Raw genomic sequence first — 13,987 nt, 5'->3', positions numbered from 1 at the left:
TTGAGTGACTACAACTATAAAAACTCATTAATCTGAACACAAGATCATTGTATTGAATATTAAACATGCTTTAATTTTTAAAATGAGTACTGTGAGAAAACTGAAACAATGATTTAACTCTGGGGTTTGCAGGGTTGACTGCCTTATGTGTAACTAAGGTTGAACAAATAGAGCACTAAGCATAAGCTTATTGTACTTTATATAACCGATGAAACTGCATTGGAAAATCACATATTTATAAATTGAAGAGTTCATGAGAAAATGGAGGCCCAGAGATAAAACTGACTTTACAAATATTGCAACTGGGAGAAGAACAGCACTAGAGGGAAAAGTTTCCAAGAACATGCACGGATTGCTTACCGCATGCTAGGTACTGTATTGGCATTTCAAATTTCTTATTTCATTGATTGTTTATACCAACCCTATGAAGAACTCGCTACTAAAAATCCATTTTTACCTTTTGAACAATGACAGGTTAAGTGACCTACCCGAGGTTACAAAGCTAAAAATGGTAAAGCTAAATCTTGAGGCTCTATTTCTGATGTCAAAGTCTGTACTCTTGACAACCAAGGCATGTTACTTCCATTCAGTCATTGTAGGTTAGCTTAGGCTAGTTTAATTATGCATGATGAGCCATTAAAGGGCAACTTGAATCACATTGGCCACTCTACTTTTAAATATGTAAAAGTATAAATATGTGCTATAACAATAGCACAGCCAAACCTGATTATTTTAATCTCTTTAATTCGGTTAAATGGCAGAATTTTAATGGCTCAATATGGCCAGCAGGTGGCAATGGTATTCCATTAAGTCAATACAGCAACTTCAGGCAAATTAATGTACATATAAAATACAGAGCTGCAAAAAGGAGGGGAGGAGCTGATTGGGTTTACTGAGTCGTTCTTGTGATCTTGACCCTAGGTTTTTATGGACTTGGCTTGTGGGGTATACATAATTTGTGAGTAGTTTACACACCTGTGCTAATTTAATTGCATTATGGGTGAGCTAAGCAGAGGAAGCAATAATGAACACATTGAAAAGAGAAGGTTCCAATGAACACATTGAAAAGAGAAGGTTCCAAGCTGTCTAAGTGAGGGTAGAGATAGAAAAAAAAAAATTATCATTTGAGGGAAGTTTTGAAGCTTCCTTTACAGTGGTTGTGTGTTGGGTGTGTGAATATTTGTGTGTGTATGTGTATATATATATATATATATATATATATATATATATATATATATATATATATATATATAAATATATATAATTGATGTCATTGTTGTTACTGATGCACACATAAAACTCAACAGCATGTGTGGATCTGTGACAAAAAGGAATACTTTTGGACTTAAGCCAAATCTTTCTACCTCCAGAAAAGTAAAACCTATTCTGAAACTAATATGCAGCAAACAAGGGACATTTGCCTCCAGTGTTGCAAATGACATGTATTATGGTCCATGTAGGCAACAGTTTCCTACAACCAGAATGCTGGACAGAGAAAAGCTTCCTGGGCAAAAGATATTTATTTTAGGTTTTGAAAGATAGTAGTAGTTTTCCAGGAAGACAAGGTAAGTATAAATATTTTAGGAAGAGGCACTAGCAACTAAAACAGGTATAGAGAAATCAAAAAACATGGTGTCTTCTTAAAGCATAAATAGTTTGGTAAAAGTGGGAATTTGTAGTATCCTAAGGGAATGAATCACGGAAGGCTTTTTGGCCATGCACGGATTTTGGATATTATCCTATAAGGATCTTTTAGATGAGTTTGTCCATTATGAAAATATGAGACTTAAAAAAAAAAGGTAATGGGGGCCTAATCTGAAAGTATCAAAAGGAGGTTGTAGATTGAAGAGTTATTTGGGATGCATATAAGACTATTCTAGACAGATAAGCAATCACAATATACAGAAGAAAAAAAAAAAAAAGCCCAAACCAAAAAACAGCCTTGCCCTGAGTACCAGGGAATTGGGTCAATACAGGAAAACTGAACTGGAAGACTTGTTTTTTAATATAAATTTATTTATTTATTTATTTTTGGCTGCGTTGGGTCTTTGTTGCTTCGTGCAGGCTTTCTCTAGTTGCAATGAGCAGGGGTTACTCTTCGTTGCATTGTACGGGCTTCTCATTGCAGTGGCTTCTTTTGTAGCGAAGCACGGGCTCTAGGCACGCGGGCTTCAGTAGTTGTGGCACACGAGCTCAGTAGTTGTGGCTCGCGGTCTCTAGAGCACAGGCTCAGTACTTGTGGCGCACGGGCTTAGTTGCTCCGCGGCATGTGGGATCTTCCCACACTAGGGCTCGAACCTGTGTCCCCTGCATTGGCAGGGGGATTCTTCACCACTGTGCCACCACAGAAGTACATTGGAAGATTTTTAATAGAAAAACAGTGGCAACAGTTTCACATCATATTTTTCAGTGGAGGCTTGGGAGGAAACCCACTGTTCTCCAGGAGGTAATTGAATGTTCCCTTTTTCTATATTTCAGCTGAGAATTTTTTCACTATATTTTGGGCTATTATTTATCTTGGTCCTTGACAATATTCATTTTTGAGGTTATAGTGTATAGTCATTTCTCATTTTGTATTTTTGGTTTTTTTGAAATAAAAAGCATTTTTAAAACTTCTAATAGTTTGTTTTTTTAACCAAAATCAAGTCCTCAGAGACTATAGAAAAACTAAATGTACAATGGGATGGCAAGTTCTGTATATCTAGTACCGGCCTATGGATGTGTATGTAAACACACTATGCTTTCTATAAAAGATCAGGTGAAAACTGTGCCCATGGAGAAGGACTTTTGTGCAGCAGACACACATTCTAATTATTTCATCCTCATTGGCTTCTATACAACTCAAAGGAATGTAAGGAAGTGGGTGAAGGTGTAAGAAAGAAAAAAAGTGGTATGTATAGATGGAACTGATGTTAGCGAAAAAGTGCTTTATTACACATCAGGCAGTTTTTTGAGCTTGCTTAGTTCCCGATGGAAGGTTTTCACTGTAGGGGGCAATTGACCATAGGAATTGATCAGTGGGAAGCCTATGAATTGTAAAAAAAAAACAACAAAGGCTTTTGCAAGTCATTCTATGTGGATAAAATAGGTAAAAATCCTCACATTGGGGGCATTTATGAGGACCCACTGGCCTTACCTCTTTACCTCCCATTTCCCTTAATTGGCTTCACTCCTCAACTTCTCTTTTCCTCTTAGGCAACGTGAAATAGACCTTTATACATGACAAGATTTCTTTTATATTTGTATTTGGGCAGGGAGAATGGGGAGAAATCATACTGAAAAGGGCAACTTATCATACCGCTTTCTTCCCTCTGTTTATTAAAAAAATAAGAGTACAACTGAGGGACTTCTGCTGAGTGTGGCAGACACTTCACCACTGTAAAAGGGGCTCCAGCTGTAAAGGGTCTCCAGCCAACTAGATGGAGCAGCACTTCTCACCACAGCCACGTTCAAGTTGTCTTTTCCAAACAGACAGCTAAATTAGGAGTTAAGAGATGCCCACGTAGCTTTTTATGCTGCAAATGAAAGATGAAAGAGCCCTAAATCACAGGAAATATTAAAGAAAGAAAAACACCTAGGCGGAAAGCAGAGTAGCTAAATGACTTGCATTTGGGTTTTATTTTGCTGGTCAGTCCACAGGACTCAATATTTTGTTCATTCTAAATTCATTCTAAATTAAAGATATTTTTGTGAAAATTTCCCAAAATGGTTAAAATGAAACAGGTCTTTTTCTCTCCTAGGTAATTTTGGGAGACTGGTTGGAATTTGTGAAGCCATGTGTGAAAATCGCATTTACATTCGCATGAATGTCTGCAGGTATGTGATGTTCTCATATATAAACATAGATCTACAAATCTCTTTTCAAAGGATAGGTAACCCTTTAGTAACATCAGCCATCTCTGTGGTTCAATGCTGACACCCTTCTGGGTACGGCTCAAAATGACGTCTTTCAAAAATTCGTAGAAATAACTCTTTTATTTTGAGATTTTACTATCTTGTACTAGCTTTCATTTTCTTCAATATACTACTAACATATATGCAAAATCTTATCTTTTATATTACACAATTAACATTTCCATCACAAAAGTCACATCCTGTTTCCTTTTATAGTCCTCTTATTATTTGGGCAGTGTCTTGAAGTTGGTACAGGAATCAATGAATATTTATTAAATGAATGAAAGTAACAAAGCCCTAAAATTTATTGATAAGATTACATCTGTCTCTAGGAACTAAAAAATAGCAATAATTAAGAATAAACATTTCATAGTTCATAATCTGTACAAGACACTGTTTTATTAATTTATATAATCCTCATAAAACTTCATGAGATGTCATTATTAATATCTCAGTGTTACAGATAAGAACAGTGAGATGCAGAGATGTAATGTATTCAAGTTGACAGTAGCAGAGCAAGGATTTGAACCAATGCAGCCTTCAGGCTGTGCTCTTAATTACTATGCTATATATAGCTTTCCTGACAGACTATATTTATTATGTCTGTTGTAAGTGCTTTACATGCACTAATTCATTCGTACCATGAATTCTATTTGCAGAAGCTGGCTGTAAGCCATGATGGGGTATATTAGCACTTTCATTGGTCTTTAACAATACCAAACATAGGCTGAGGATTTCATACTTCTGTTGTTTTATTCTAATGCAGTGGTTATAAAAATGTGGATTGGAAAACCAAGGGGTCCCCAACATCCTTTTAGCTCATCCATTTGCATAGTCAAAGCTCTTCTAGATACCAAAGAAAGTGTTTCGTAATTTTTTTGTTCTTTTTCTCTTCACATATTTTATAAAATTTTTTTAAACACATGATATTCATTGGGGAAGAGATAAGAATACCTGAGTGTAAAAACTACAGCAAATAAATGCAAAATTAAAAAAGAAATCATGGATTTGGGATTGGTTCACGATGGCAGAGTAGAAGGACGTGCGCTCACTCCCTCTTGTGAGAGCACCGGAATCACAACTAACTGCTGAACAGTCATCCACAGGAAGACACTGGAACTCACCAAAAAAGATACCCCACATCCAAAGACAAAGGAGAAGCCACAATTAGATGGTAGGAGGGGCGTGATCAGAATAAAATCAAATCCCATAACTGCTGGGTGGGCGACTCACAAACTAGAGAACACTTATACCACAGAAGTCCACCCACTGGAGTGAAGGTCCTGAGCCCCACGTCAGGTTTCCCAACCTGGGGGCCCAGCAACGGGAGGAGGAATTCCCAAAGAATCAGACTTAGAAGGCTAGCAGGATTTGATTGCAGGACTTCTACATGACTGGGGGAAACAGAGACTCCACTCTTGGAGGGCACACGCAAAGTAGTGTGTGCACCATGAACCAGGAGGAAGAAGCAGTGACCCCATAGGAGGCTGAACCAGACTTACCTGCTAGTGTTGGAGGGTCTCCTGCAGAGGTGGGGCATGCCTGTGGCTCACTGCAGGGACAAGGACACTGGCAGCAGAAGTTCTGGGAAGTACTCCTTGGCCTGAACCTCCAGAGTCTACCATTAGCCCCACCAAAAGGCCAGTAGTCTCCAGTTCTGGGTTGCCTCAGGCCAAACAACCAACAGGGAGGGAACTCGGCCCCACCCATCATCAGACAAGCAGATTAAACTTTTACTGAGCTCTGCCCACCAGAACAACACCCAGCTCTATCCACCACCAATCCCTCCCATCAGGAAGCTGGCACAAGGCTCTGAGATAGCCTCATCCACCAGAGGGCAGACAGCAGAAGAAAAAAGAACTACAGTTCTGCAGCCTGTGGAACAAAAACCACATTCACAGAAAGATAGACAAAATGCAAAGGCAGAGGACTATGTACCAGATGAGGGGAAAAGATAAAACCCCAGAAAAACAACTAAATGAAGTGGAGATAGGCAACGTTCCAGAAAAGAATTCAGAATAATGATAGTGAAGATGATCCAGGACCTCAGAAAATGAATGCATGCAAAGATCGAGAAGATGCAAGAAATGTTTAACAAAGACCTAGAAGAATTAAAGAACTAACACCTAGAAGAATTAAAGAACAAACAAACAGAGGTGAACAATATAATAACTGAAATGAAAAATACACGAGAAGGAATCAATAGCAGAATAACTGAAGCAGAAGAACGGATAAGTGACCTGGAAGACAGAATGGTGGAATTCACTGCCACAGAACAGAGTAAAGAAAAAGAAAGAAAAGAAATGAAGACAGCCTTAAAGACCTCTGGGACAACATTAAACGCACCAACATTCGCATTATAAGGGTCCCAGAAAGAGAAGAGAGAGAGAAAGGGCCTGAGAAAATATTTGAAGAGATTATAGTCGAAAACTTCCCTAATATGGGAAAGGAAATAGCCATGCAACTCCAGGAAGTGCAGAGAGTCCCAGGCAGGATAAACCCAAGGAGAAACACGCCAAGATACATAGTAATCAAATTGAGAAAAATTAAAGACAAAGAAAAATTATTAAAAGCAACAAGAGAAGAACAACAAATAACATACAAGGGAACCCCCATAAGGTTAACAGCTGATTTCTCAGCAGAAACTCTACAAGCCAGAAAGGAGTGGAACGATTATTATAAAGTGATGAAAGGGAAGAACCTACAACCAAGATTACTCTGCCCGGCAAGGATCTCATTCAGATTTGATGGAGAAATCAAAAGCTTTACAGACAAGCAAAAGCTAAGAGAATTCAGCACCACCCAACCAGCTCTACAACAGATGCTAAAGGAACTTCTCTAGACAGGAAATACAAGAGAAAAAAAGACCTACAAAAACAAACCCAAAACAATTAAGAAATGGTAATAGGAACATACATATTGATAATTACCTTAAATGTGAATGGATTAAATGCTCCAACCAAAAGACACAAGCTCACAGAATGGATACAAAAACAAGACCCGTATATATGCTGTCTACAGGAGACCCACTTCAGACCTAGGGTAACATACAGACTGAAAGTGAGGGGATGGAAAATGATGTACCATTGCAAATGGAAATCAAAAGAAAGCTGGAGTAGCAATACTCATATCAGATAAAATAGACTTTAAAATAAAAAATGTTACAAGAGACAAGGAAGGATACTACATAATGATCAAGGGATCAGTCCAAGAAGAAGATATAACAATTATAAATATATATGTACCCAACATAGGAGCACTGCAATACATAAGGCAAAAGCTAACACCTATAAAAGAGGAAATTGACAGTAACACAATAATAGAGGGGGACTTTGACACCTCACTTACACCAATGGACAGATCATCCAGACAGAAAATTAATAAGGAAACACAAGCTTTAAATGACACAATAGACCAGATAGATTTAATTGATATTTATAGGACATTCCATCCGAAAACAGCAGATTACACTTTCTTCTCAAGTGCAAACGGAACATTCTCCAGGATAGATCACATCTTGGGTCACAAATCAAGCCTTGGTAAATTGAAGAAAATTGAAATCATATCAAACATCTTCCGACCACAACGCTATAAGATTAGAAGTCAATTACAGTGAAGAAAATGTAAAAAACACAAACACATGGAGGCTAACCCAGAGATCACTGAAGAAATCAGAGGAAATAAAAAAATACCAAGAGACAAATGACAATGAAAACACGACGATCCAAAACCTATGAGATGCAGCAAAAGCAGTTCTAAGAGGGAAGTTTATAGCTATACAAGCCTACCTCAAGAAACAGGAAAAATCTCAAATAAACACTCTAACCTTACACCTAAAGGAACTAGAGAAAGAAGAACAAACAAAACCCAAAGTTAGTAGAAGGAAAGAAATCATAAAGATCAGAGCAGAAATAAATGAAACAGAAACAAAGAAAACAATAGCAAAGATCAATAAAACTAAAAGCTGGTTCTTTGAGAAGATAACAAAATTGATAAACCTTCAGCCAGACACATCAAGAAAAAGAGGATGAACACTCAAATCAATAAAATTAGAAATGAAAAATGAGAAGTTACAACAGACACCGCAGAAGTACAAAGCATCATAAGAGACTACTACAAGCAACTCTATTCCAATAAAATGGACAACCTGGAAGAAAAGGACAAATTCTTAGAATGGTATAAGCTTCCAAGACTGAACCAGGAAGAAATAGAAAATATGAACAGACCAATCACAAGTAATGAAATTCAAACTGTGATTAAAAATCTTCCAGCAAACAAAACTCTAGGCCCAGACGGCTTCACAGGTGAATGCTATCAACATTTAGAGAAGAGCTAACAACCAGCCTTCTCAAACTGTTCCAAAAAATTGCAGAGGAAGTCACACTCCCAAACTCATTCTACGAGGCCACCATCACCCTGATACCAAAACCAGAGATGGATACTAGAAAAAAGAAAATTACATACCAATATCACTGATTAATATAGATGCAAAAATCCTCAACAAAATACTAGCAAACAGAAGCCAACAACACATTAAAAGGATCATACACTATGATCAAGTGGGATTTATCCCAGGGATGCAAGGATTCTTCAATATACACAAATCAATCAGTGTGATACACCATATGAACAAATATGATCATCTCAGTAGATGCAGAAAAAGCTTTTGACAAAATTCAACACCCATTTATGATTTAAAAAACTCTCCAGGAAGTAGACATATAGGGAAGCCACCTCAACATAAAAAAGGCCATATACGACAAACCCACAGCAAACATCATTCTCAATGGTGAAAAACTGAAAGCATTTCCTCTAAGATCAGGAACAACACAAGGATGTCCACTCTCGCCACGGCAATCAGAGAATAAAAAGAAATAAAAAGAATATAGATTGGAAAAGAAGTAAAACTGCCACTGTTTGCAGATGACATGATACTATACATAGATAATCTTAAAGATGCCACCAGAAAACTACTAGAGCTAATCAATGAATTTGGTAAAGTAGCAGGTTACAAAATTAATGCACAGAAATCTCTTGCATTCCTATACACTAACAATGAAAGATCAGAAAGAGAAATTAAGGTAACAGTCCCAATCACTATTGCAACAAAAAGAATAAAATACCTAGGAATAAACCTACCTAAGGAGGTAAAAGACCTGTACTCAGAAAACTAAAAGACACTGATGTAAGAAATCAATGATGACACAAACTGATGGAGAGATATACAAGTTCTTGGATGGGAGGTATCAATATTGTGAAAATGACTCTACTACCCAAAGCAATCTACAGATTCAATGCAATCCCTATCAAATTACCAGTGGCATTTTTTACAGAGCTAGAACAAAAAATCTTAAAATTTGTATGGAGACACAAGAGACCCCGAATAGCCAAAGCAATCTTGAGGGGAAAAAACGGAGCTGGAGGAATCCGACTCCCTGACTTTAGACTATACTACAAAGCTACAGTAATCGAGACAATATGGTACTGGTACAAAAACAGAAATATAGATCAATGGAACAGGATAGAAAGCCCAGAGATAAACCCATGCACCTATGGTCAAGTAATCTATGACAAAGGAGGCAAGGATATGCAATGGAGAAAAGACATCTCTTCAGTAAGTGGTGCTGGGAAAACTGGACAGCTACATGTAAAAGAATAAAATTAGAACACTCCCTAACACCATACACAAAAATGAACTCATAATGTTTAAAGACCTAAATGTAAGAACAGACACTATAAAACTCTTAGAGGAAAACATAGGAAGAACAGTCTGACATAAATCACAGTAAGATCCTTTTTGACCCACCTCCTAGAGTAATGGAAATAAACAAAATAAAGAAATGGGGCCTAATGAAACTTAAAAGATTTTGCACAGCAAAGGAAACTGTAAAAAGATGAAAAGACAACCCTCAGAATGGGAGAAAATATTTGCAAATGAAGCAACTGACAAAGGATTAACTTCCAAAATATCTAAACAGCTCATGCAGGTCAATATTAAAAAAACAATCAACCCAATCCAAAAATGGGCAGAAGACCTAAATAGACATTTCTCCAAAGACATGCAGATGGCCAAAAGGCACATGAAAAGCTGCTCAACATCACTAATTATTAAAGAAATGCAAGTCAAAACTACATTGAGTTATCACCTCACACCGGTTAGAATGGGCATCATCAGAAAATCTACAAACAACAAATGCCGGAGAGGATGTGGAGAAAAGGGAACCCTCTTGCACTGTTGGTGGGAATGTACATTGATACAGCCACTATGGAGAACAGTATGGAGGTTCCTTAAAAAACTAAAAATAGAATTATCATATGACCCAGCAATCCCACTACTGGACATATACCCAGAGAAAACCATAATTCAAAAAGACACATGCACCCCTATGTTCATTGCAGCACTATTTACAATAGCCAGGTCATGGAAGCAACCTAAATGCCCATCGACAGAGGAACGGATAAAGAAGATGTGGTACATATATACAATGGAATATTACTTAGCCATAAAAAGGAACAAAATTGGGTCATTTGTAGAGACGTGGATGGACTTAGGGACTGTCATACAGAGTGAAGTAAGTCAGAAAGAGAAAAACAAATATCGTATATTAACACATATATGTGGACTCTAGAAAAATGGTACAGATGAAGTGTTTTGCAAGGCAGACATAGAGACACAAATGTAGAGAACAAACATATGGATACCAAAGGGGGAAAGTGGCAGGTGGGGAGTGGTGGGATGAATTGGGAGATTGGGATTGACATCTATACACTAACATGTATATGTATCTATTTTACTAATATGTAAACTAGATAGCTAATTGAGAAAAGAAATCATGCATCTGCTCCTTAAATCCATTAATTTTAAGGAGAAGGGGTTTTGAGGTCACCCATATCTCACCGAACTGGATCTATTAACTACTGGACCATCTTAAATTCCTTATTAAGGATGTAACAAGCAATGATTAGTCCACAAATTTTAAGAATGGTTCTTTACTCTCTAACTTCTGTTAATGGGATGCCAATACTTTCAGTGTATGTACATTTTATTTTTTACCATTTCCAGTAAAGCTGCTCTTTCCTCTAATCCATACCAAAGTTATGTTAAGGTAATGCTAAAATAAGCACTAGTTGTTCCTAATTCTATAAAGACAACCAACAAATTCTTATATATTAATTTTACATCCCCATGTGATTCCCTAATTGAACTTCTAGTGAAAAATACCAGGAATGAAAATGTTCTAGTAAAAAATACATAATTCCATAAGCCTTGCCATTCACACAAATGCTTAATTCTTAGGCTATGTAAGTTTCATTCAGTCTGCAGTTAGCTGTTCAATCGTTTCCTAGGACCAGTATAAAAGTCATTACTTATTTTAAGATACTCTTACAGAGAGGCATCATTATATTCCATTGAAATCAGTGTATTAGTTATCTTACAACTAGTTCCAAATTTGGGCTCTGGTTTTTTATTTTTAACATGAATGTTTGTGTCCTTCAAATATGGTATTACTATTACATGTACTATATGTAACTATCCTACACATAAACATCAGACTTTGTAGACATATATCCACTATTAAGTTAAAGGGTGGCATCTTTATGATATATACTAATCTCAAAGCATATTCTTCTCAATTAAACATCATTAGAATTTTTGATAACAGTCAAAGCAAATAATTAATAATAAAACTTTTTAATCTACTGTATATGCATCACCTTCCTTGAAATTTCTGGGTTAGACCTAGATTCAGTGACATATACTATCTCTTCTATTACACTTCTATAATATTCCTTAGGCAAAATTGTCTGCCGATTACAGAATAGAAAAAGTGTGGTGGGAAGACTCCAAAGATGACCCCCAATGACCCTGCCTCCTGATATTGGGCATCTTTGTGTAATCCCCTGCCTTTGAGTGTAGGTTTGACCTGTGACTTGCTTCTAACCAGTAGAACACAGCAGAGGGGATGAAATGTCATTTCCATGATTAGGTACATAAGATTATAACTTCCCTTTTGCTAGAAAATTGTCTCAATTGCATAGTCAGTTTGCACAGTTTAACAAAGTAAGCAGCTGTGTGTAGATACCCATGTGTTAATGAATTGAGGGCATCCTTTGGGCAATAGCCAGCAAGTGGCTGAAGCTCTCAATCTAACAATATTCAATGAACTGAATTCTGTCAACAAGCATATGACTATGAAAGCAGATCCTTTCCCAGTTGGGTTTTCAGATAAAAACCCAGTCATGGCCGGCACCTTGTTTGCCACTTTCAGATGAGACCTCGAAGCAAAGAACCCAGATGAGCTGTAGCCAGACTACTGACCCACAGAAACTGTGACATAATAGATGTGTGCTGTTTTAAGCCTCTAATTTAATGGTATTATTGTACCATAATATTATTATACCAATGTTATAATGCAGCATCAGAAAATTAATATAGTAACTCGGGCACCTGTTCTCTTTGAAGCCAGAAACAGAATTAGGGCTTTGATTCCAAGAGGTGCTCCTCTTCTTAAAAGTAAAAAAATAAATAAATTATATGAAAATATGGGAATGAACCTAGAATGCCGAGAAAATAAGTGGCACTGAGGATTACAAAAATATGAAATCCAGTTGTATACTGTACAATAAGTAGAATACTGGTCCTTGCAAAACAGTTTCATACTTAACTAATGCTGAAAGAAAAAATATTTATGATCATGACCAAGAGCCTGGTTATACCAGCCTCTTATGAACCCACTTCTTTTTTAATTTAAATATTCACTTATACATTTTTCATACATTTAAAATTGCCAATTGACCAATAAAAAATATTAATCCATGGTTTCTCTTTGAACAAGTGAAATTGTCTTAATAGAAGAATTTGTCACATTTTATCTTCAGAGTCACAGCTACCTTTACTTTCTCTATGCTGATTTTTATTTCACTGTTACTTTTTTTCTGATGATAATCTTGATGTTAGAATGGTTATATTTTTCTGAGAACTATAAGTTTCAGTGTGAAGTTAGCAGCATTATATGTTGCCTTTTAAATTCTATGCCTATGTATATAGAGTATTTCATCTTGGCCTTTTAAAAAAATCACTACTTTAGCTCACACATGAAGCAAAAAGAGAGACCATGCCCATGAAAATTATACCAATGCTTTTCAGCACAATAAGTCAACAATAGAATTAAAATAAAATAAAATAATTATTTGAGACAATACATTTTATGCATTAAACTTGGATTCATACAGAGCTGATCTTTAGGTGTATCTTATGAAAAGCTATAGAATGAATTCCTCCAGGATTACTTTTAAAGGAAGAAATTAAATTGTCCATGCAACACCATTATATATGCAAGAAAAAATATTCATAGATGCATGATAAACATTTTAATTGGATTACACTTTTATAGCTAGAACTGAAATATAATTTTATGTCACAAGCATTCAGGCATATTTTATCAATTTTCTGTTCTTTTACCCATATGAAATGTGTGATATATGGTATAAATATACACACACTTTGTATAGGAGTTACATTTTTGAAGGGTAAAAACAAAAAAAGCCAGAGAAAATGTCAATAGAAGATGCTTGCCTTTATCTTAATGCTGTGTTTTAAACTAAGAGAATATTCACTATAACTACATATTTGCCATCCTTGCTCAGGCTGATGATACTATTTTGAATTCGAAAAACATTATCAAGACTTGCTCAAAATGAACTACCAAGTAACTATAGTTCTTTCGTGACTTCAGAAAACAGAACACCCTGTCTACCATGACTGACTGATCTAGGACTATGGAAACAAACTATAGGGAAAGTCCATTAACTGAAGTACCTCTTTGAAAACTGGAGAAGGAAGATGATCATTGTCAGACTCTAACCCTGATAGGGGAAATATAATTACTAAAATTTCATACATAGGAATGCTAAGTTAGTTTTGTCTCTCTGGGATATTGGGATAAAACAATGAGTTAATTCTTCTACCATTCCTGAACAAAGGTCTTAGAAGAGTAGCTGGAAATGGTTGATGAGATATTAGTAGAAAGGATGAATATTAAAATGTCTTGAAATAATACACTGTATACTGAGTGTGTCGAAAGTTTAAAGC

The 13,987-nt window shown here is 36.3% G+C and overlaps 1 protein-coding gene across 1 annotated transcript in view; it reads right to left on the bottom strand.

The window, feature by feature from the left end:
• CNTN6 (contactin 6) overlaps nucleotides 1-13,987 on the bottom strand; it is a 291,320-nt gene that overhangs the window by 182,081 nt on the left and 95,252 nt on the right. The window lies entirely within an intron of this gene.

Source organism: Balaenoptera musculus, chromosome 11 (genome assembly GCF_009873245.2).
Source record: "Balaenoptera musculus isolate JJ_BM4_2016_0621 chromosome 11, mBalMus1.pri.v3, whole genome shotgun sequence".
Classification (NCBI taxonomy): domain Eukaryota; kingdom Metazoa; phylum Chordata; class Mammalia; order Artiodactyla; family Balaenopteridae; genus Balaenoptera; species Balaenoptera musculus.
The sequence above is the reverse complement of the archived record's forward strand: the minus strand, read 5'-3'. Positions and strand labels throughout refer to the sequence as shown.